Here is a 24,492-nt window from a genome sequence, read left to right on the forward strand (position 1 = left end):
TGCGGTGGAATCCAGCTATGGCCTTGCTCTGTGGTAAGCCCACATTGCCATAGCAACGCAGTGTTGCTCCACACCTTCAGAACAGACTACCGTGGCTTGCAAAGCACACTGAGATGAATGAAGCCTGTTTGAAAGAAGGGAAGAAGAGAAGGGCAGGGTAAGACACAAGTCAGATTAATGGCTGGAATACAATCAAAAACAAAAGTTAAAATGAAAATGTTAATCATTTAAAAGAGGGCCTTGGTGGAATTGCTTGCTTTATGGCTTAGAATAAAAAATAGAAGCAGGGAAAGAAGTAGAAGTCTCTATAAGAATAATTTAGTGTCTGGTGTAATGAGCTTCCTTCTTCTTTGGTAGTTCACTGTGCTGCCTTATCACTTACCAGTGATTGACTGAGTCCTCTCCTTGCTTGTTCCTGCTAAGCAGCAATTCACCATCTGGCAGTCATAATTTCTTTTTTATCCTATATTCTTTTGTAATTAGCAAATAAGTTACGTCCCACCCTGCTTGGGAAGGAAGAAACATGTCTGGCATATTATTTACAGATGACACTCTAAGAAGGTGGATCCATTTTGATAATGATGGGTGGCAGTGCTGTTTTTCTAGAAAAAGAGGTGCCAGAACTCACTCTGAACACCTCCCTTGTTCTCTTAGAATGGCAATGGTGACCACCTGAGAGGTGACAGAACCCATCTGAGAGGTACCGGAACTGAGTTTCTGCAAGTTCTAGCTGAAAAAAGCCCTGATTTGTGGGGAGTTTGAGCACTGTCCTGAGACACAATGACCTATACCCTAAAGAAACATATATTCCTATCTAGCTTCTAGGGAAAGTATTTAAATGTGATTTTTATTAACACCTAAGTTTTGATTAATTGTTACTGCTTTTTTTGAAAAGGGTGCAGTGTGGTTTTAATCTGTGCTTTTATATGGCATTATATTTTGCTGTTATTCTCTTACACACTGCCATGTGAGGGTGACATTCCATGAAGGGCAGTTTTGAAAGAGTTTAATAAATTAATTTATTTCTGCTTATTTAAAACAGTTATACGGGTCACCTTTAGGAGTGAAATTAACACAAAGGATGTCTTCTCAAGTGGCCCCCAAATTTACGAATTGCTGCTACTGCTACTTACTACAAGTATTTAACATTTAATAATAATAAAAAATGCATGCAGCTGAATAAAACATGGAAGCAGAAGAGGGCTATAACTCAGTGGCAGAGGACATCCTTTGCAGGCAACAGGCTTCAGTTTCAAATTCTGGCATCTCCAGGCATGGCAGAAGAAGAACTCTGGAGAGCCACTGCCAGTCAGTTTAGGCAGGGCCAGTCAAACGCATGTTGGCACCTGAGATGGACCCCAACATGGTGACCCCTTCCCCACGGGGTGAGGAAAGAATCACATCAGGAACAAGGGGGAAAGAATGTTTGACATTGGGATCTGCTGTCCTGGTGGATCGTGCCACCTGATGCAGCTGCCTCACCTGGCCTCATGGGTAGGCAACACTGTGTTAGATGGATCAAAGGTCTGACTCAGTCTAATACAGCTTCTTACATTCCTACTAATCATGGTCTCTGCTCCTTGTATGATTGTTATCAGAGGGTTCTTCACACATTATGGGAGATAAAAGCAATTTATTAAACATTACTTGTTTATTTATAAGATTTCTTACCTGCCCTTCACCATAATGTCCCAAGGTGGATTACAGTCATAAAATAGACAACTGGAAGAACCGATAAAGGTGTTAGCAATTATGAAACAAGTATAACGCCATTCGAAATGGAACAGAACAGTATGAATTTTACCAAAAGAAGTGGGTCCCACAAAATAAAAGACATTAACTGTCAACAGGGCTGTCTTAAGCATATGCGGCGCCGGGGTGCAAAGATCCACCCGGCGCACCCCCAAGTTGGCCAATCCCAGGCGCACAGGAGGGCGGAGCTGGCCGGCCACTTCAGCGTCTCACTGGCTTGGTCACCCCCGAACTCGCGGCGCAGAGCCGCCTGCTGTGGCACTCCAACCAATGGACAGGCATTTCCCCAGACACAACTCTCAGCCCTGGACTCTCGGCCTGGCGCCCCTGAGTGCCTGGCACCTGAGTGCCCCACACTCCAAGAGCCAGTGTGGTGTAGTGGTTAAGAGCGGTAGACTCGTAATCTGGGGAACCGGGTTCGCGTCCCTGCTCCTCCACATGCAGCTGCTGGGTGACCTTGGGCTAGTCACACTTCTCTGAAGTTTCTCAGCCACACTCACCTCACAGAATGTTTGTTGTGGGGGAGGAAGGGAAAGGAGAATGTTAGCTGCTTTGAGACTCCTTAGGGTAGTGATAAAGCGGGATATCAAATCCAAACTCTTCTTCTTCTTCTTCTATGGGTAAGATGGCCCTGACTGTCAAAGGCCAGCATGTGGTGAAAACTGTACAAGGAAGTTGCAAGGTGCAACTGTGTGGGTGGGGGGAGTTGCACAATTTAGCAGCTGCCACAGAGAAAGCCCTTTCCTGAGCCATTGTTCCCCACATTTGTGAGGGTGGCGGAATACCAAGAGAGCCCCTCTGCAGATCTTAACATCCAAGAAAGCCAGTAGGGATGGAGATGATCTTTCAGACATGTGAATGTGGCAGAACTAACTAGTGGACTCTTGAAGCACATGCAGAACTCATGTTCTACCATATATTCCTCCCCATCTAGAAATACCAATTGATGCACCTTTCTTCTGTCACCTCTTTTGCTGAAATTTGTCAGTGGCAGCACCCATGCTATGGGATTCCCTTCCCAGAGACATCTATTTGGCTCCTTCGCTTGCTATTTCACCAAGAATTAAAGATACTTTTTTCAGGTGGCCTTTTCTCCTGCCTAACAACTTTTTTTGTACATATTTTGAAATCTTGGCAGATGGTTTTTAATTGGTTTTAACTGCTGCAATGTTGCTTTTTGCACACTTTGTATCCCCCCCCCCGTGTTTTCAGCATTTCTCACTTGTTCTACCATGAGGTTTTACAGTTTTATTCTTGTTCAATCATATGTTGTCTTGAATATACTGTTGAAAAATATATCAATAGGTGAAATCAGTGTACTTGCACACATGTTTTCTTCCCTTTTATAGATGTGTAATGTGGAGGTGGAAGAAAAGATTTGAAAAAGGAACAGAGATGAATGGGTTAATTACAGCATGGTCAACTGTGCTGACAGGTACGGCTAAAGCAAAGTAAAAAAAAAAGAAGTGAGTGAAACTCAAGAAGGAAGATTTTAAAAGAGGTATCCTAAGGGATAAAGATGAGGAGGCCATTGTAGGCATAGAGAACAGTGGCAGAAGACAAAAATCAAAAGTAAAAGCAGGAAGCAAGGGAGATGGTGGCTAATTAATTCCTGGGCTTATCTTGGGCCCTAAAAGAAGCCAAACTCAGAACACCAGAAGCTCTTCTCTGGATATGTCCTGAATTATAATGCTGTGATTTGTGGCGCATATGTAATGCGGCTGAGAATCCATTTATTTGGGGTATGAGCTCAAGAGACTCACATTGAAGTTAAATTTCAGAGGCAATTCTCAACAAGTTAAGAACAAAACTATAAGTGACTTATTGGTAAATATGAGTAAATATTAGGAATGTTGGAAAATTACTATGAGAACAGAAACAGGAGTGGAAATTGCTGGTGTTCCCTTGTTCGTCCCATCTCCAAAATGGAAATCAGTCCAGTGAATACAACTGGCGTTTGTTGCTGCTGTTGCTTCTAGTGTACAAATGATACACAACTAATTATGTTTGCCTCCATTTGCCTTGCATTGGCTTTGCATGGAAATGAATGGTGCGGAATCACATAATGACCCAAGGTATGACATCAGTGTAAATTATGAAATAGATTACGTAAATTACATTATTTCGTCACGGTGGAAAGCAAGATGAATAACATAGCTTCTGAAGTAAGGCCCCTAGTAAATGTAAATGCAAAAGTCTTCACTGTTAAAAGCATACTGTGCATTAGCCTTACATAAAGGAACAGCAACAAGGTCAGGATATCTGCCTGGAGATACTCAGACTATTTTAGAATCAGAAGTGGTCCAAGGTGAAGCAGGCTAGCTCTGAGGCTTTGAAGCTGCTTTAGCACTTGGGAGGACTTTGGTACCTGTTCCCCCCAATCACCACCACTGTTTATATTTTTTGCAACATCCCCCCAATTCTCCATAAATAGAAATTTCCAGGCAGAAAGGAAAGGAGAATCCTGAAGAGGAATATGGTTCTTTGATGGACAACTCTAACAGACAGAATTACTTCATTAAGACTGCCCTTTTGTTTCAAATCACAGTGCTTTGGGGAGGATGTAGAAAGACTTTGACTTCAGTACAGACTGAGCAGAAAACAAAGTAAGTTTTTTTCAAAAGCTTCAATTACACTTTTTAAAATTTATCACTCCCTAAACTCTGCGTCTATCCTCCTGAAATTTTGCACAGAACCTACCTAAATGCAGCTCTGTATTGTATGTCCCTACTCATGCAAATTCTGAGACTCCCATGCAGAGCTACAATTCCCACAGTTCCTTGGGTAGAACAATTAATAGATAAAATACTTTGAGAAGTGTCGCTGTGTGAGGGGACTTGGAGTCTCCTAATAACTCTCAACACCCTTAACAAACTACAGTTCCAATGATTCTTTTGTCATGCATGACTGTTAGAGGTAGAATAGTGCTTTGAAGGTTTGGTGCAGTTGTAGCCTAAGAGTGCGGAATAAATTTGTGACCCACCACATTAGGATGTGAGTTTGGTGGGAACAGAGGACAGGCCTTTGTCTTTAGGAGTCCTGCCCTCCATTGCTGCCTACTTTTAGAACGGCAGTAAAAATGTTTGGCTCTGCATATCTTTCAATCGTTTCAACGATGCTTTGATTTTGCTCCTCCTGGTTCTAAGATATTTTCCGGTCTGTCCTTCATCTGGCTTATTGTTTAAAAATGGCTTTCTTCTTCAAGTATTTCAACTATTTATGTTCAACTTTTCATTGGGGGAAAAACCCACCCAAGTAGTTTACAAGCAAATCAAAAGTAAACACTGTGTAGAAAACAATAAAACTGATAGTGCATCAAAATCCATACAATGGGATTCTATTCTTCAATACCTGCACAAGTTCAACACCTACTAAGGCACCCATCCCTCAATCAGGCTACACCTGCGCACATTCATCCACTTAAACCCACCCACACCCATAAACACAATTTCCCTCACTCTTAACGGTTGCCTTTAATGTCTTCACTTTTACGCATTGCCTTGATGGGCTTTGTTAAGACCAAAAGATGGTTTATAAATATTTTTTATAAACGAATAAATGCATTTAAAAAACTAAAGCAAGGATGACAAGAAATGTAATACATTTAAGAACACACACACACCCGTTTTATGCTACCTTCTCTCAGAGAACAAAGCAACTCCCTAGAAATTCATGGCTTTTGTGACAGAAACTATAAGTAGGTGGCAGGGGAGGGGGAAAAAGAATTCTAAAGAGGGAAATAGCTTTGTCTTGTCTCTTCAGTTACTGCAGAAAGAAACATTTCAGAGTCGGATCTCTGTTACACGTAGCTCACAGAACCCAAATTCCTGGATAGCTGAAATTTCCTACGTGACCTCTACATCCTGCCATGATCAATGTTAGCCTATCTCGGCATCTGATTATCCAAATGTTTTGGCTCTCCCTAGGGCCGTTTAGTTAAATGAGGCAGCACAGTATTTAAAAATGTACAACAGTGGAAGGAAATGCCAAACTGGTTAAAAAAAGCTAATAAACACCCACTCAACCATCCCACATCATCATCTTCTGCTACACTTCACCTCCAGTCATAACAGTGTGTTTTATGCTTACGCCTACAGCTCCCAGTTGGGGACACCAGCTGTAGCTTGCTTGCGCTCCTCTAAGCCACAAAGCAGAGAGGCCCCGGCACAGCCGCACAGAGCGCATTCTCCATAGCCCCGAGAACTACGACTGCCAATCTGTGCGGCACGCTGACAGAACGGGGTTCGTGCGCCGTGAAGAATAAATGAAATAATTACGAGGCACCCACAGCATGGGAGGATTCCCAACTGTTAAGTCACTGTACAAACGAGCTGTTTGGGGCTCACTTCTTTCCAGCAATCCTTCAGTGTGTGGGGCAGGGATTATGTTCTTGTTGAAATCTCTGCAGTACAGTAGCGACCCCATGAGGTGTGTGGTGTATGGAGGCTCTAGGTAAAGGTAAAGGTAAAGGTACCCCTGCCCGTACGGGCCAGTCTTGACAGACTCTGGGGTTGTGCGCCCATCTCACTTAAGAGGCCAGGGGCCAGCGCTGTCCGGAGACACTTCCGGGTCACGTGGCCAGCGTGACAAAGCTGCATCTGGCGAGCCAGAGCCGCACACGGAAACGCCGTTTACCTTCCTGCTGGTAAGCGGTCCCTATTTATCTACTTGCACCTGGAGGTGCTTTCGAACTGCTAGGTTGGCAGGCGCTGGGACCGAGCAGCGGGAGCGCACCCCGCCGCAGGGATTCGAACCGCCGACCTTTCGATCGGCAAGTCCTAGGCGCTGAGGCTTTAACCCACAGCGCCACCTGCGTCCCTATGGAGGCTCTAGACCACCTGCCAAATCCGCAAGACCATCATATGCGATAATTTTGTCATGCATTCTGTTTTCTCTGACAGATATGTGCCATGTCTGAATTTCCCAGAGACATGCACTGACATAGTGTTATTGGTTTTGCATGTCCTATGCATCCTGACTTCCTGGAGTTTTTGAGTGCTTCTGGCTGCTTTGCCATGAAGAGCCCTCATCGCCAGTTGTAGACTTTCCTGTGCTAGCTACTGTTTGTTCTCTCTCACTCTCCCTCCCTCCCTCCGCACTTCAATTGTTTATGTTTAAGAGCAGAGTGGTAATGTGAAGGCTCTCCTACTGCTGGTGTGCACTTTTGGTTTATTACAGTTTCTCGAATGATTGCTCTCCAAAGTGGAACTTTGTGGATGTTTCCAGAAACACGGGCTTACCATATATAAATGTCACTGTTAGGAGAGCGGACCAAGGTGACAGATGGAATTGCTTTGCTTTTTGTGCGCTCCCTCTCGTCCACATCTGTTTGGGATATTCGCTGGATGTAAGATTTAAGTGGTAAGCTTACATAAGGAACTGCATCATATGGCATTATTACTAGCTTTTATTTATTTTTTATCTTGCTGCATTATGGCAGGTAATGTAAAAAAGCATGTGTGGGAGCAGGGCCACAAAGCATAAAAAGAAAGCAGAGACTGAAAGGCAAATGGCTAAACTGGGAAAGCCCCACAAAATGTATTTTGCACAAGGCCCTACAACGAAGAATGGCTGCCATTGCTGCATTGGGTGTTAACGGATCATTCAGGCACTCCTGTTGTAAGCCACATCTGAACCAGAAATTTAAAGCACTATTATACCACTTCAACAGTCATGGCTCCCTCCAATGAATCTTGGGAACTGTAGTTTGGGATGAGTGTTGAGATTTGTTAGGAGGCCCCTATTCCCCTCACAAAGCTGCAAAGCTGGGTTTCCTGTGAAAAGAGAGTTACTATTGAACCGCTGTGAGAGCTATATAGTGCGGATGTGGCCTTAGAAAGGAAGAGAAAGTATTTTCTCTCAGACAAGGCTGCTTGTTGTCCGGGGCCTTACTCTGAAGCACCTTAAACTTAGGTGATGGAGCGACGGTTGGAGCTGGTTGGAGCAGTGAGGAACAGCAGCTTGCACACAGAACTTGCACACAACGCCACCCGAGAAAGCGCACACACAGACATAGAGGTTGGGTTCTTGCATTGATAATTGTCATACTGTGTCACATAGGTGCCAACTCCCTGGGTAAGCACCCACAAAATTACCCATGAAGAGGCTGGGCACCCACAAATTTCAGAGACACGGCCCTAGGCACCCATGGTTGCGGGGACAAGTTGGCACTCCTGCTGTATTGAGGCATCTAATCATAAGCCTGAATTTTTATTAAAGCTTATATGTTTAATCAGGGCTTGTATTTTAAAAATGAGTTCAAATTCATAAATGTTTTATGCCAGGCAGAAGACCAGCTGCTTAGAAAAACCTTGGCAAGATGTTTTACTCCTAGACAAGGGCCCCCCCTGATTTATAGCAGAAAACAATTCTCAAAGTCGTAAAAAGGGAATTACAGGCTGACAGCCAAGGTTACACTGACCCTACAAATTAAGAGTGGATAAATAGTAAAATGAGCCATATCTTCTTCCTAAGGTTAAAAAGGTCAAGAGCAGTGAAAAAGCAACTGGTCTGGCTGGCAGAAACAGAACATTTTTGGGAAGTCTTTTCTAAAGCTGTTTCTTTCTTAAACTAAGATCCTTTTAAGATTTCTTTTCCTTTTAAAAGGTCATTTATGTATTAAATATATTAGCTTAAATATAATTATGCAAAGGATTTAAGAAATGCTAGATTCTTATTTCATATAGTTGTAAGAGTTGTAACTATCCTGAAATTAAGTCAGCCACCAGCCCAACCTCCTGTCAGACAGGAGACGCCATCAAGCACTCCTGATATATGGTTGTCAGGCCTTTTGTTTAGAAACCTTCAGATGAAGGAGATCTCTCAATGTTGATGTGAACTCAAAATCCTTGACATATGTTTAAGGTAAAAATTCAAGATTAATCATCTGTTTTGGAAGGCAATAGGGCAAGGAGGGCAAGAGGTGAGCTGGTAATTAAGATTCCTTGTTGAGACACATGTAAGATATATTACTACTTATTTGTCATTTATAGATAGAAGAATATATAGCTTTTTGATTCCCATAAAAGGGCAAGAAGGAAATGGGTGTATCTTTTGTGATTGGTTCTAGCAAACAGCCAATAGGAATTTTAACCAGGCTGATTGGACAGAGGCAGCCACAGGAGGAGCAAGGGGGCTGGATTAAGGAAATATAAGTGCTGGCCAGAATGGCAAGAGGCCAGGCCAGAGCTTGGTAACCATATACCACTGTGCCTCATATTTATTTGTCTGACAAATAAATTATTATTTTAATTTCTCTATTGCTGCGTTGAATATTTCATTCCAGCTAAGCGTTAACCACAAGCAGGGTGCTACAGTATCATTTTGTAATGGGTGGAGGTAAATACTTCCAGAGCTACTGTTTGGCCTAGAAGGGGAACTGCTAGTTATAGCCCTCCACAACTTCCCTCCTGAGGAAATAGCAGCTTTAGGGAGGGGAGGGGTGCTGGAAAAACAGTTTGAAGAGAAAAGTCAATCCCACTTCCCTGTGCTGTAGTCTCAAACTGGATAGGGAGCTCCTGGAATCCCCCCCCCCCCAAAAAAAAAAAATTAAATGAATCCAAATGTGATCATGCATTTCAAATGTTGCCCTTAAAGTAAATCATCTCAGATGTAGGAGTGAAGTGTGCCTCTGGGAAAGAAGTGTGCTTCACCCAACACTATCTCTGAACAAGGAAGACAGAAAGCTGTTAGCTAGAGTAACCAGAACGCCACTCTTTAATGTGGACAAATGCTCTTTTGCCTTTAATGGCTCCCTGGCCCAGGAGTATAGCCTTTTCTGTCCATTGATAAGTACAACCAGTGTGATGTCCAACCTGGACTGGCAGGAGAGAGAAGCCATGCCATGAAGCTCTGTAAGCAACCTTGGAGCAGAAACCACTTCATTTCCTAGCAGAGCATTCCCAAGTAAAGGAAGCTGGTCAAGTTTACACCAGTTTAAGTTGCAGTGATGTAAATTACCCTATTCCAAACTCCATTTGGGAGCAGTGTACTGCTTGCTGAGGAAACCTGAGCCTGGCAGGAGGAAAGCAAGGCTCTGAAACAGAATTTGACTTACACCACCCTTTTTTACTAGCATAAATTCCCCCGAGTTACCAGGTCATGTGCCTGAACTGAAATTGGTTTGGAATCGGTGTAAGTCTCCCACCTCCTGCATGCCCAGCTTTTGGACTTAAGTGAAAGTTCTTCTGGGTGAGCCAGCATAACCTAGTTGAGATAGCTACACTGGTCTAGCCCCAGCTGAACCAAGACAGCCCAAGACCTGCCTATTCCAAGCTCTCTCACCCCAGTGATTCTTTGGTTTGAATTGTGCTGTAACCTACTTCAAAAAAATACTGTTAAGATAACAGCATAATTTCCACATGTACCACCCAAGAACCTTGGATACAAATATGATAGATAAATAAAACATACACCTCTTTGTATTTATTCCATCAAATAACTAGTAGAAGAGAGTCTTTCCCACTTGGAACGATACAAAAAAAATGCCCCTGTGCAAAAATTGTGCATTTTCTTTTTCCTGCTTCTGCGTCCTGTTTCCAGATTAATCTTATGCAGAGTTAATTGAAATTAGCGGGCTTAGGTGCACCTAATTCTCCATAGGATGGCAGCCTTAATAGGGTATTTATGAGCATCAGTTCATCTGCACTTTCTGAAAGAGCAAATGAAAGAGTTATTTCTACATATAAATGTGTGCATATCATTTTTTTAATCTATGAAAGGACAAGAAGCATATCATAAGAAGCGGGGCATCTGCTTGATACAGTGACCAAATATGAATATGCAGAGACATAGAGGGAATTTATTACAGCGTTAAAATGAGAAAGTGTCAAAATAAAGAAAGGAAAGAAATCCATATTTTGAATCTGAGAACATTTGAGTTCTGACTGGGTTTGTTTTAGGTGGTGTGTGTGTTTTAACCATTGTGTGTAACACACGCACACACACCATAGCTGTCAACTTTTCCCTTTTCTTGTGAGGAATCCTATTCGGAATAAGGGAATTTCCCTTAAAAAAAGGGAAAAGTTGACAGCTATGACACACACCCCAGTCAACTTTTGAAAAATCAAATGCGTAAATTTTGAATTCTGCAATCTGATATGTTACTCTGACATGCTCTTCCTTGCCTCTTTGTACTCTAACAGGTAGCAGCCTATAGGACACCAGCCATTTTCCAGCAACTGAAGCAATGAGTAACGGATTCATAGGACTGATCAAATCATAATAACCCCATTACAGTTAAGAATCTAAGCGCCCTGCCGGATGAGACCAAAAGACTATCTAGTTCAGCATCCTATTTCCCATAGTGGCCTCTGAAAGAGCCAAGCAAGATAGGAAGGCAATAGCCCTTCTGCTGCTCTCATTTCCCAACAGATGGCATTGAGAGGTATGTGGCCCCTGATCCTGGCCATTGAGAGGTATATCCTGGGGAGAGGTGGTGTGATTGGCATATAGCCTGGGGAGAGTCTCAAAGGCCAGTCAAAGAGACCTGGAGGCCAATAGAGCCCCCCAGGTCTCTGAGGTTCCTCACCCCTGAATGATGTGGTGTATGAAGAAGTACTTCCTTCTCTCTGTCCTGAACCTCCCATCAATCATCTTTATTGGATGAGCTCAGCTTCCAGTACTATGAGAGAGGGAGAAAAACCTCTCTGGAGGAAATGAAATAGGTGCAATTGCACCATTAAGGGATATTTTCAAGCTGATGTCAAGTTGTAGACTAGCACAACTTTGGCAAAGTGTTATTTGAATTAGATTTGCATGATCTGGTATATTTATATTTTTAAATTAGTATTATATTACTTCATAGAAACAGTATATTGAACCATTTAGGTATACACAATCATTTATTTATATAAATAATAATAATAATTGATAATAATTTATTATTTATACCCCACCCATCTGGTTGAGTTTCCCATATAAATGCCTGTCCCATATCTGTTTCTACAGGCCCAGCAGGTGCTGTAACTCCCTAACGGTGAAAAACTCTGAAACTCTGTGACATCCCTAGTTGTTTTATTTCAAACGTTTATGAGCAGTTTTGTCAATAAAAATAATATACCAAGTGACATACCCAAAATAACAAATAAAGGTAGCAGGAACGAGAAATAATTACCAGCTCGTAAAATGTCATAAAATTTAAGAGCAGAAGTAAAACACATTTTAAAATAATAAAATACAATTAAATAGCGCTAAGACAATAAAATTAAAGAACTATTAAGAGCCATTTAAAGCATCAGTGAGCAAATCCATTTTATGAAAGTCTATGGAATGCTGAATGAGTTGGTGTCTCCCAGAACACTCTTCAAAGAGTGACAAGGTCTTCTCTTTGGTCACCACCTGCCTGGTTTCACCCGGCAAAGGAAACCTGAAGGATCTCTGGTGCATGAAGGATCTCTGTGCATGCACACTTCTTCAGATACACTGAAACAGAAGTCACCAGACCCTTCTATATAGTGAGAAGGTGGGGAGGGGTATTACTCAGAAGGGTGGTGGGATTGGGTGATTGGCAGATAGCTGTGATGAGCCTGTTGACGACTCTTAATGACTGCAATAGGTCTTACAGGAAAAAGCAAGGGGTGAGAAGGTGAAATCCCTTGCTTTTTCCTGTAAGACCTATTGCAGTCGTTAAGAGTCGTCAACAGGCTCATCACAGCTATCTGCCAATCACCCAATCCCACCACTTTTCTGAGTAATACCCTTCCCCACCTTCTCACTATATAGAAGGGTCTGGTGACTTCTGTTTCAGTGTATCTGAAGAAGTGTGCATGCACACGAAAGCTCATACCAAGAACTAACTTAGTTGGTCTTTAAGGTGCTACTGGAAGGAATTTTTTTATTTTGTTTTGACTATGGCAGACCAACACGGCTACCTATCTGTAACTTTGCTAATATATGCACAGCTTCAAATTTCTGATTATTGTATTTTGAAAGTGGATCTGTGTCATACAGTGGTACCTCAGGTTAAGTACTTAATTTGTTCTGGAGGTCCGTTCTTAACCTGAAACTGTTCATAACCCGAAGCACCACTTTAGTTAATGGGGCCTCCTGCTGATGCCACGCCGCTGGAACACAATTTCTGTTCTCATCCTGAAGCAAAGTTCTTAACCCGAGGTACTATTTCTGGGTTAGCGGAATCTGTAACTTGAAGCATATGTAACCTGAAGCATATGTAACCCGAGGTACCACTGTACTCTGCAAAATACCCAAGTGTGGGGCATTTGTGGAGGAGTTGGCTGGCCACCAAATCCTTTATAAACAGCTGGTCCCCCCTCTCCCTGCTTGCTTTCTGCACTATTCTGAGGAACTGATCTTTCATGAAGAAGCAAAGCACATGTCAAAGGTTGTGTAACTGTACACATAGGGCATCGTGATATTGTTTACGATTTAGCTGGCATCTTTATAGATCAGAAATATGGCTGGTCTTTCATACCCTTCATGAAGCAGAAGCCAGAAGATGTATGATGCTTTTAGAACGATGGCAATGAGAAGGCATCTGTAAGAAGATTCACAGACAGGAAAAACAGGCAACAGGCAACCAGCCCCAGCATGGAGTCTCTAGATAAGTAGTTTAATTGCCAGACTGCATTGCTTGGAAGGAGAAGGAAATCTAAGCTAAATTAAAAGATTAGAGAGAGACATTTTTTTATCAAGTGGCAACAAATAGAAGAAATGGTCGTCTGCTCAGGAGAAAATAAGAAGAAAGGAGCTGTGAATGTTGCAAAAATACATCCATTAGGCCTGTGTTATCAAAACGTGCCTGTGCCCCTGTTTCCAGCCGTACATTTCCATAGCAACAAGGCCTTGTCAACGGAGAAGAAAGTGTTTTTGTCAGGGATAGGCCCAAACGCATAAAAGCCATTTCTATCTGGGAGCAGTACAATCCTCTTAAATCAATACAGCACACGTAGTAATTGCACTCACCATTTCTCCCATAAATCTTCACTTTTACCCCTTTCATTTCCTGCAACTTGTCATCATATGAACTAGAGCTGGTTTTACCTGCTTTCTGCAGTTTTGATTGCCCCTTACCTTCTTCCATAGAAAACAGGTTCTACATTTGGAAGATAAGCCATTTCCTCCATGCCTAGATAGAAATGTTCTGCAGAATAGTTCCAAGCTGGAGTCCTCACTTTATTGTCTTCCTGGTGTTTCTTTCAAGACCAACATCACCAATTCTAGCTACTAAAAGTGCTAGTGGTGGAACTCTTCTCTAGGGAAATCAGTAACTGAAAATTCAAAAACAAGGAGAAACCTTCCCCAGTGTAGATGCAATGGATGATACTTGAAAACGTTTGCTCCTTTCATTGGACCACAAACTCAACCTGTACTGGAATGCAAGTACTGACTCGGATATGCCACAGGGGGACACCACAACGATGATTTAGAATAGAGCATGAGAGGCAGAGGGGTACTGAATTTTGGTGCCACACAGATTCCAAGGTCTGCCACAGTCCTCTGACCAAAAAGGTACAATTTAGTTTCCAATGAAGGTTTCATATGAAGGTTTCTTGAGAAACATATCCTATTGATATGAAAACCAGTAATAAGACACTTCTTACTTTGAGGGCCCTAATATATATATATAGGAAATTTTGATGTGTTGCAAATAACATAAATACCATAAGAACCAAACCTGGTTGCTTCCGCCGGGAGCTTAAAAAGTATGTTTTAAAGTATCTGATATTTAATCAGATTTCCCCTAGAATGGTGGCTGTTGTTTTGAGACTTGGATCAGTTATTATCAGCTTTTCAGCATTCAGTACCATTGGCAGCCTGTAAAGGGTAAGAATTAGAGGAGATATAATGATTATGACAGGAACACTAACAAGACAATATCTTGCATCTCAGAGAGCCCCACATTTTGACAGATGGAAATGAAAATGTTAATTTGGAAGTGAAGTAGAAAGAAATAATTCCTAACACACATACTCGGTGTGGTTCAAAGAGAATGAGATGCGGGGGAAGGACACATTGTTCTAACCGACAATGCTTCTTTGGGGGGGGGGACTGCTGACCCACAAATGTATCGTTCCCACCACTGACTTATTCCTGTGTCAGGGCAACCTCAGCATCAGATATTATGAAAATGCGGTGGAAGAGGAAGGATTAGAAGTATATACTGAGTGAAAGGCTGTAATTGATTAGTAGGACACATGCTTTGCATGTAAAAGTTCTAGTGCCTTCTACGTGTGCCCACTGTGGTAGTTAAATGCATCAGAAACACATAGCTCATTCCCTTTGGTGAGATGGCCTCAAGATTGCCTGCAGCTAATTAGCGTAGAGAAGGTACTAAAAAATGAGGGCCCTATCCTGCTGAACAAGGAGAATCCCATCCCTTGAAACATAACATGGAAATTACTGAGAGATTGAAGAATATAGCTGTATAAAATGCCACTGTAATGATAAGATCATCTCATTATTTTTCCCCATTTTGAAAGTTATATATACAGGGCTTCCCCCGCCCAGCAGGAACTCAGTTCCGGCACCTCATCTTTCCCTCGTTCCCATCCTTCAGCCACCTTTTGTTTCCTTGGGTCCTTATAGTGATATCACCCATCTGTTACTTGTCTTTTAGTTGACATGTTTGAAAGTTGTTGCATATAAAACAGAAGTTGCTCTTTATAGGTCTACAGAATTAAAGTGTACCTCTGTTCCCTTTAGGAAAACACAGAACTACTTGGAACATAACTTTCAATTATTGGCCCTAAAACGCACTGCATCTGGAGAAAGGTTACGGCAAGGTTATGATTTTCGGAGGAGAACCCAGCAGTCTTTTGTGGGAATGACAAAAACGCCCATCTGATTTGAAGCTCGCAGAAAGTTTGGTACATTGTTAATGGGTATTCTTTATTTGAATTTTATTTAGCAAAATGTGTGAACTGCATAATCAAAAGATAAAATAATTATCAATAATAATTATTATCAATTAACAACAAAAAACCCAAAACAAGTATGCATAGCTACTTGTTGTCTGGGTAGGCTTGCTGAAATGAAGCAGTTTTTCTTTTCTTTTTTAGCAGGCATCTAAAAAAATGGTGCCTGTCAAAGGGAGGGCAGGACATTCCAAAGCATAGGTGCTGCCACACTGAGAGATCAAGTCTTCACAGATGTGGAACAAACACGGCATTTGTAAAAGTGCAAATTCTATAGATCAAAGCAATTGAGTAGGTATGTATGGGGCAAAGTGATCATTCAAATAAACTGGTCTGAGGCCACAGGATACAGTGTTTGCATTAAAGTTTCACAGGGAAACTGTTGGACCCACTGATCACCAATTTAAACTATTGGAAACTTGAAAGCAAAACCAATATGCCTGTGATGAGATGATTATTTACCTGTTATTTGTTGTCCTCACTAGAAGGTTTTGCTCTGTGAATAAATAAAATAAATGAAAATATCAAAAGTTTGTTTTTTTTTTAAAAAAAAACTGGAACTCCTCTTAGAGGTTATATTAATATTTCTGTGTTTGATGGATATGTGAATTATTGATACTGTTCTGTTTTCATCAAACACCATAGCTAACCGAAACTAAACTTGCAAAACAAACCTGCAAATGGTCAATTATTAATCATTTGATTATTTGTAATTTCCCAACAAATTTTGCTATACGGTTTCGATGGGCTTTTCTTTGAGGAGCCAAATCTGGACACTATGGTATCAACATGGATTCACAAAAGCAACTGCATAGCGTAGAATTTGGGGGCATGTGGAAGGGCTGCAGGGAACTGTAGAGGAAGGAAAGGCCCTGTTGCACAAGCTGCAGTAGATAAAAACATAAGATGAGCCCTGCTGGATCAGATTAAAGGCCCATCCTGTTCTCACAGTGGCCAACCAGATACCTCTGAGAAGCCCACAAGACACTGATATTAGGTAAAACATGCCCACTGCTTTATTGATTATGGTCTTAATAAAGGTTAGTGCTACCACAGAGCATGGATTCTGCAGAGGGCAGCCTGTCTTTTGGCTGAAACTTCATGCTCAGCCTATTGGCTGGGCACTGGAAGTTGCTGGGTATTAGGGTTCCATCCCAGCATAGACCATTCCAGTGAAGCCTGCATAGAAACTGGGTCTGTGGTGACCAACTAAGCTGGAGCTGTGCCAGGGAGGCTAAATCTCCAGGGCCAAGCTGTCTTCGGCCCACTCAATATCTGTTGGGAGGGGGCCAGGCCTCTGGGCCATTACGGGTCTCCCTGTTTGACTATAGATCCTGTCCAATATTCCTGCTCTACCAACACCTAAAGTTGCAACAGAACAATAACTTGAGAACAGAACTTGACAGAACTGCTAACCAGTGACTCTGCAGTAAGGCCATTTTTAACTGAGGGTGAGTAGGTGAAGTAACCACAAACAATGATATGGTGCTGGGGAATGGTCCTTAATTTCTGCCCGTGGGATGGGATGGGCTGGAGAGAGAGAGAGAGAGAGAGAGAGAGAGAGTTAGTTCTCTCTCGGACCTACTCTGAAGTTGCACCCCTTTCACTCTGGCCAGAGCCTGGGATTGGCTCCACTTCTTGATCATGCAGTCCTCTTCCACCTGCCTTCCCTATTTCAGTGTTTAGCTTTGAGCTAATCTCAATGCAAGAGAATGATATCTTCACGTACATAAACGTGGGGATTAATTAGTGCATGCAAAGTGCTTTGGAGTTGTTGATTGAAGGGAGAGATATAAAAGCAAAGTAGTGTATCATGCTCAGTAGCCTTCACCAATTTGGGAAAAGGCACCTGGCCATTAATCAGACAGTTTTAAACCTGTACCCATAGCCGCTTATGAATAAATATATGCTTCATATTCACATCTCAGAGTGGCTAGAGACCCTGTCCCTCCCGTCCATCATTAACTCCCTATGTGCTTATCCTCCTCTGATGTATTCATGGTGTCAAGGGCACGGAGGTAACTTTATATCTTTGGTGTGCACATATAAAAGCTCAATGGTGGGTGGCATTATGAGTTTTATTGCCAAGCATGTAATGACTGCCTCTCTTTTGCATGAATGAATTCAGAGGGTGACAGGTATGTAATTCATAGCTTTGTAAAAAGCTTTGAGAGTAAGTGTAAGAAATGTACTATATAAATGTCAATATAATGCACATTTTAAAGACTATGGTTTGAATCACAGAGAGGTAAGTTTGTCGACTGGGGGGGGGACTGTGATGGTGGGTGGGAAGAGAGAGAAAAGAAACATAAATAGAAAAGGAACAGCAGGGTTTTTTTCTGGGTAATGATGACTGGGGATTTGTGCCGCAGTTCCATAAATGCATCTGCTCTGTCTAGAGCACTTCTATGGGCCTCATTACTGGGATATCTGAGTGACTCACAAACATGAAGAAATGTATATCTGCACAAAACAGTAGGGAAGTCTATTACCCTGATTTTACAGAAGAGACTCTGGGGCACAAAGAGATTAAAGAAGCTCTCTGTTGCATTCACAGACAGCAGGCCACAAAGGTGTGGTGTGAACTACATCCCCTGGTTTCGGGCCCAGCACCTTGATCAGAGCAAATGGCATGTATATGTTTGGTCCCCCAGGGAAGAGGAAAAAAGACTATGAAATTCATCCTGCTATGAGCCATTCATGGTCCAGCTCTTTCTCCCCTACCACACAAAATGACCTTTGCAGTCACTTGGCAATGGAATCTCTGTGGAGCTGTTGGCCAATTCACGTGACACCCTCCACCCCAAAATGAATTGTAATCATGGGCACCTTTAGGAAACAAGGCTTGTGAAATTCCAAATAACTGAAAATATTTTAGTGCACATCCCAATGTCCAAGATCCTCCAGTGATCCAGGGTTTGGTTTTCTTGAAATGAAGGTCAAGGGAGACTGTGGTGCCATTAGGATATATGACTTTATTTACACATACATGGAACCTGCACATAGGACTCACCATGAACGCCTCTCTTCTTCTCTTATAATGGCAATGGCACCTATCCGAGAGGTGCCAGAACAAAGTTCTGGTGAGTTCTGGCTGAAAAAAAGCCCTGTATAACAGTATCTAGGAAGGCATGTCAGCTCCAGGGAATTCTGGGCCATGCCTCCCTCCCCACCATGCTCCTGTGTCCCACACATCATTTGTGGTGTTGACTTAGATCAGGGGTAGGCAACCTAAGGCCCGGGGGCTGGATGTGGCTCAATCGCATTCTAAATCCAGCCCACAGACGGTCCTGGAATCAACATGTCTTTACATGAGTAGAATGTGTGCTTTTATTTCAGATGCATCTCTGGGTTATTTGTGGGGCATAGGAATTTGTTCATCCCCCCCCCCCAAAAAAAAGAGATATAGTTTGGCCCACTACATGGTCTGAGATACGGTGGACTGGCCCATGGCTGAAAAAGGTTCCTGACCCCTGACTTAGATAGTAGCAACTGTGTTATCATCAATTGTTCTGTGTATGTGAAGAAGCCTAATGATGCAACTCAGTGCTGTGCTGATCATTCACAGATACATATGGAACTTTCCAGAAGCATAGCTGTATAGGTCTGGGGTAGCAAACACAACTGAGCCTCAGAGACTAAGGATGAAATTCTTAGCTCGTCATGGCAGCAGTGGAGCTTAACAGAGCAGTGAAACTTAGGCCAGCTAGGGTGGAAGTGAGTGGGGAAAGAAAAATATATTTTATTTCTATTATGCCAGCTCAGTGGTCTGGGCCCTTCATCTCAACCTGCCAGCAGCAGGGCTGGCTTAGGATCAGTGGCGTAGCATGAGGGGTGCAGGGGGGGCCGGCCGCATCGGGCGCAACATCTGGGGGTTAGGGTTAGGGGGCGCAAATCCAAGGGTTAGGGGGCGCAAATTACTTGCCTTGCCCCGGGTGCTGACAACCCACACTACGCCACTGCTTAGGATCCAGACATTCCTTCACTAGCGCAGCTCTGCCCCTTTGTCACTCCAGAATGGCACATTTGGGGGATTATGCTAGCAACCACCAGCAGGGATACCATCAGTTGTAGCTTCCACCCACAGTTTTGGGCAGGGGCATGAAGGGGCAGAGACAGCCCCTCCCCTTGCCAGTGGCCACTGGGCAGAGCTGGGTGGAGGGACACCTCAGTCTCATCCAAACTCACTCTGCAATGGTAAGTCAGGGCTTGGAATTATTCTGTTAATATATTTATTATTATATAAGCTTTCATGAACCACACTTCACTTCATCAGGTGCATGAAGTGTAATCCTAGATTGGGTGAGGAATGCAGCAACGTGAGATCAGATACCCCTCTAAGCTCACTCCTCTATAACAACCAAAGAGCATCCTGAGGAAGTGGCTCCCATGTGGCCTGGTCTCTGTCAGAATTGCTGCTTCTTTTGCCCCACATTTAGTCCCCCTTCACACATACAGTTTTCATTAGCCACAGTTACACCACCTTTCCCCTGTGCTGACTGGCTTCTCTTCTGTTAAATGCCCTTTCCTTCCCAGTTTAACAGTTTTACTGCTTCTACTACTGGAAGAACAAAGTGATCAACAATACAAAGATGTCTCTATTAGATGTGTTGAAGAGCCACCTGTAATGCAAATATTTATAGCACTCAGACACCAGAGAAGGCTTCGCGGTGCTGACTGAGATCATGACATGCCAAAACCTGGGCAAATGACTGTAATTAAGTCTGGAGGAATCATGTTCTGCTTTTTATAAACAACTCAGCATGTGAGAAGGCAGTTCTTGTGTGTCTGTGGTGCGAATACAACAGAGTGGGAAGGAATGGGGGATTAGTTTGTCTAAGCAAGATAGGTTAGAGCTTCAGACTTTTCAAGGCACATGGAAACACAACCTATAAATAATGTGCAGCTCTGGGAACTAATTAAAAGGAGAGATTAAATCAGAGCCCAGCCAAGGAAAGCTTAGAGTAATTTGTGGGTGTCCTGTTGTTATTACTTAGTATAGGGATGGGAATCTAGAACTCATGAATCTCTTATCCAGTTTTTGTAATTCCATTTGTATTCTCAGCGTTTGGGTTTTATTTTTTAAAAGACACTTTGGGTTGAATCGGGTGAAGTTATCACATCATGAAAGGAACAACTTCTGCTCATGTGACTAAACTTCTCCTCCTTTTCCTCCACCCCCCCCCAAATCTGCTCTGGAGGGTTAGGAGAACCCGAAAATTTTTTTGGGGAAGGCTATTGGCCATGCAGGGAGAGGAGAGGGATGGAACGTTTAATTGTACATGAGATGTCCTTCTACCCACACATGGTTGTTTGAAACAATTTCCTGTTGGATACAGGTCCATAGTTTGGAAAATGATAAATCTCCCCTGCCAACACACATTTCTGATTGTGTGTGTGTGTGAACATGGTTGGTTTCTAAGAACACTGGAGGGCAGGGGTGCCAACCTCTCCTCAGGATTGTGGGTGCCTGTTGCTGCAAGATGGACGTCTCTGCAGCCAGGAAGGCACCCTTTTCCACAGGGAGGGGCTCAGACTCAAGGGCAGAGAGACTCTGCTTCTGTGTCTGAGCCCCACCCCCCAAAAAGGGGAAACCTAAAAATAATCTGGGCCCATCTTGCCTCACCTAGGTTTTTAGTTAATCAAGAGAAGTGCAGGCTTCAATACATTGCAGAGGCCTTGAATTAGCTTCAACCACTTAGGAAAGAGATGATACAGTGTGAAAAGGGTTGTGATTTTTTTTTTTTTACTGATTTCTTACAGATAATATTTATTTTTTTATTTTTGTAAACCACTTTGAGATTTTATTGCAATCAAGTGGCATATAAATGTTGTGAAACAAACAAATAAGTACAAATGGCATCTAAAAATAACCGATAACAACAAACTTAAATTGTTAGGGCAGGGTTGGAACAGCTTCCTGATGAAGACTGGCAGACATTTCCATTATTATCATTTATTATTATTATTATTATTATTATTATTATTATTATTATTGAAATGAGAGAAATGGTTCACATTTTACTGCAATCCTACCTAACCTATGCTTCCTGAAGCAATACCAACGTGATATGCAGGAAATATTTGCACTTCTCTGAATTTTGCGATGCAGTTCTACAACCCAAAAATATGTACAAAAATATGTATATGTCAGGGACTAGACAGAAGAGGAATGGTAGAGATTGCCTCCCCACCCTGACCCTTCCAGGGAGGAGGAAGAGGAAGACAGCATAGACTTACAACAGTGGTTTGCGGGAGATCACAGCTCAGAGGCAGATGAAGGGCAAAGTTGGGAAATAATAGGAGAGGAGGAGGAGGAAGCAAGGTGATAGCTGACGGACACAGTGTCATTGGAAAGCCTTCCAGACCTTCCCCCGAACCCGGCGAGCCTTGAAAGTAGGAGAGCAAAGAGCTAGAAGACAGAGGGCATATAACAGCACCCGTAGAAGTGATGAATGAGGAAGTGGGAGAGACGGGGGTGGAGATTCACTTGGGACAACACCATTATCCATGAGGCTGGGTTCTATAGCCTCTCTCTGTAATGATTGGATAAAAAGGGACAATAAGAAACCTTCCCTTATGTTTATACTTTCCTGGGAGCCGCTGACAGCATCCTGACAGTGTATTAGGTGGGAAGGTAAAAATAAATAAATGAACATATTAGTGAAAATAACATCTTGACTTTTGTGTGTGCCTACCTGTTGAACTCAGTGGCCATGAGATGCCAATCTCATCCAGAAGACAGTTTTGTATGTATGCATGCCATATATCTAAATAAGTTGTCCATGCCACCACCACAAATTCATTATACAGTAGCTGTTTCTTACAGAGCAGATTGCTAGTTTTTCACCAAAGAAGTAACATGCTCGGGGAGGGGATGCATTCTCTTGTTTTTGATGGGTTGAACACAGTTTCCATCTTTCAGCAGAAGGGATTTCTGCTAATGCAATGAGACTTCCCCCTTCCCCCTTCCCCCTCCCCCTGTATAAACCTAAATCTGCTCCAGAGGATTGAGGGGACCCTCCAGAGCAAAGCTGTGATCCTTAAGAGAGGAGAAGGGGAGAGGGAAGTCCCATTGCATGAGTAGAAGTTCACTCCCACAACGTTGGAGATTCCCTAGCAGCTTCTATCACCCCCCCCCATCATGGCCTGCACCTACTCTCTCTCTCAAATACCTAAAATGTTAGCAGACAAGACACATATAAATGGGACTTTTGTTGTTGTTTTTAAAGTTGAATGTGCTTTTCTTAACACTGTTTTTTCACCCTTCATTGAATTTAAACACTGGCAATTCCAGTAAAGCCATTGGAAGGGGAATTGTCGGTATCCATTAAGATGCTGAGATTTCTGCCCTTTCATATTGGCCCTATTTCTTAATTTCCAAAGTAAGAGGCGGTGGGGTTCAAGAGTTCTGGGTCATTTCCTGACAGTAGATGCATAGAGGGTGCTTTGTGATGACTCAGTCGTGAAGGAAAGCTACTTTTCAGATGCTCTGCAACACCCTCCTACGTTAGCTCTAGGAAGACTTGTCTCAAATGAAGTTCTGCCTCTGGGTAGAGGACTACACACTTTAGCTGGCAGCAGCAGACTTTAGTAATTACTATAAAATATTTTTGTTCTCTGCTCAGCTATATCTCTTTGAGGGGGAACAAATACTCGAGAAGCTTCGGTTTACCTGTGATGCAAAACCCTTCCACTTTATTTTCCTCCCTGCCTTCCTTTCTGAAATTCAGTTTTGTTTCCCCTTCTTTCCTCTCTCTCTCTCTCTCTCTCTCTCTCTCTCTCTGGCCACTGGATTTATGTCTTTTCTCTCTTGTTGCCCTCCCAGCGCTTCATTACTGTCATCTTTTTTCCCAGCCACTGAACCCTTGATGTTGTTCTAATTGACAGACGGGGTTTAAAAGCACATTTGAAAGCGCCTGTCTTTTTAAATAGACTCCTGTCTCATCAAAAGATGTACAGCAACATTCCATTAGAGCAAATCATTTGAAAATAGATTGGGCTTTTAGTAACTGTGGTTGTGTTTTTATAGTTGGGCTATTCAGCAAGGTTCTTCCGTTGCCCTCTATTCCTCATTCTCTTCCATTCTAGGGGGGGGGAAAGGAAGCAAGAAGAAGAGATACATTAAAGAAAGATTAGGGACTATTTCTGTTGTTTGGATTCTCCCCCACCCCACTCCCCTTTTCAACTTCTCAAGCAGCTTATTTCTACTATTCATTCTTCATTGCCGAGGCATGAAAGTTTTTGAAATGAAAGTGGTGATGAAAAATGCAAACATGCACACGTTGGAACAGAACAGGGAATAGAAGGGGAAAATAGCATTACTCTGCCCACCGTTCTGCCTGGCAAGACCAATTTCCATTGCCTTCACAATTTATCTATTGACAGCTAACCTTTGGCTTTGCTACAAGCGCCGTGTGTGGAGTGGTGCTTTGATGCACTGTCCCAGGAAGGCACTGAGCAACAGGCTGGTGCCCAAAAGAACCACAATAAAATCTTCTGGTTTGTTGATTTTATTTATTGAAAGGGTTTATTTCATCAAATAAATAAATGTTGAGGGAGCCTTACAGCAGGGGTCAGCAAACTTTTTCAGGAGGGGGCCAGTCCACTGTCCCTCAGACCTTGCGAGGGGGGGGGGCTGGACTATATTTTGAAGGGGGAAAAATGAACAAATTCCTATGCCCCACAAATAACCCAGAGGTGCATTTTAAATAAAAGGACACATTCTACTCATGTAAAAACACGCGATTCCCAGACTGTCCATGGGCCGGATTTAGAAGACGATTGGACCGGATCCGGCCCCCGGGCCTTAGTTTGCCTACCCATGCCTTACAGCTTCTAAGGAACAAGCCCAGAAGCAATCCTG

The 24,492-nt window shown here is 42.7% G+C and overlaps 2 long non-coding RNA genes across 2 annotated transcripts in view; one reads left to right on the plus strand and one right to left on the minus strand.

Moving 5' to 3' along the window:
* On the plus strand, positions 1-16,150 carry LOC307209484. Its single transcript, XR_013835600.1, has 5 exons — positions 1-157; positions 4,301-4,358; positions 6,931-7,113; positions 10,896-11,137; positions 15,415-16,150. It is a non-coding gene; the product is annotated as an uncharacterized lncRNA (long non-coding RNA).
* Positions 16,088-24,492, minus strand: part of LOC307209492 — a 15,847-nt gene continuing 7,442 nt past the window's right edge. The window contains exon 3 of the long non-coding RNA XR_013835610.1: positions 16,088-16,122. This is a non-coding gene — a long non-coding RNA (uncharacterized lncRNA). The remainder of the gene's footprint in view (positions 16,123-24,492) is intronic.

The sequence above is a fragment of the Podarcis cretensis genome (genome assembly GCF_951804945.1).
Source record: "Podarcis cretensis genome assembly, chromosome: 2".
NCBI classification, from domain to species: Eukaryota; Metazoa; Chordata; class Lepidosauria; order Squamata; family Lacertidae; genus Podarcis; species Podarcis cretensis.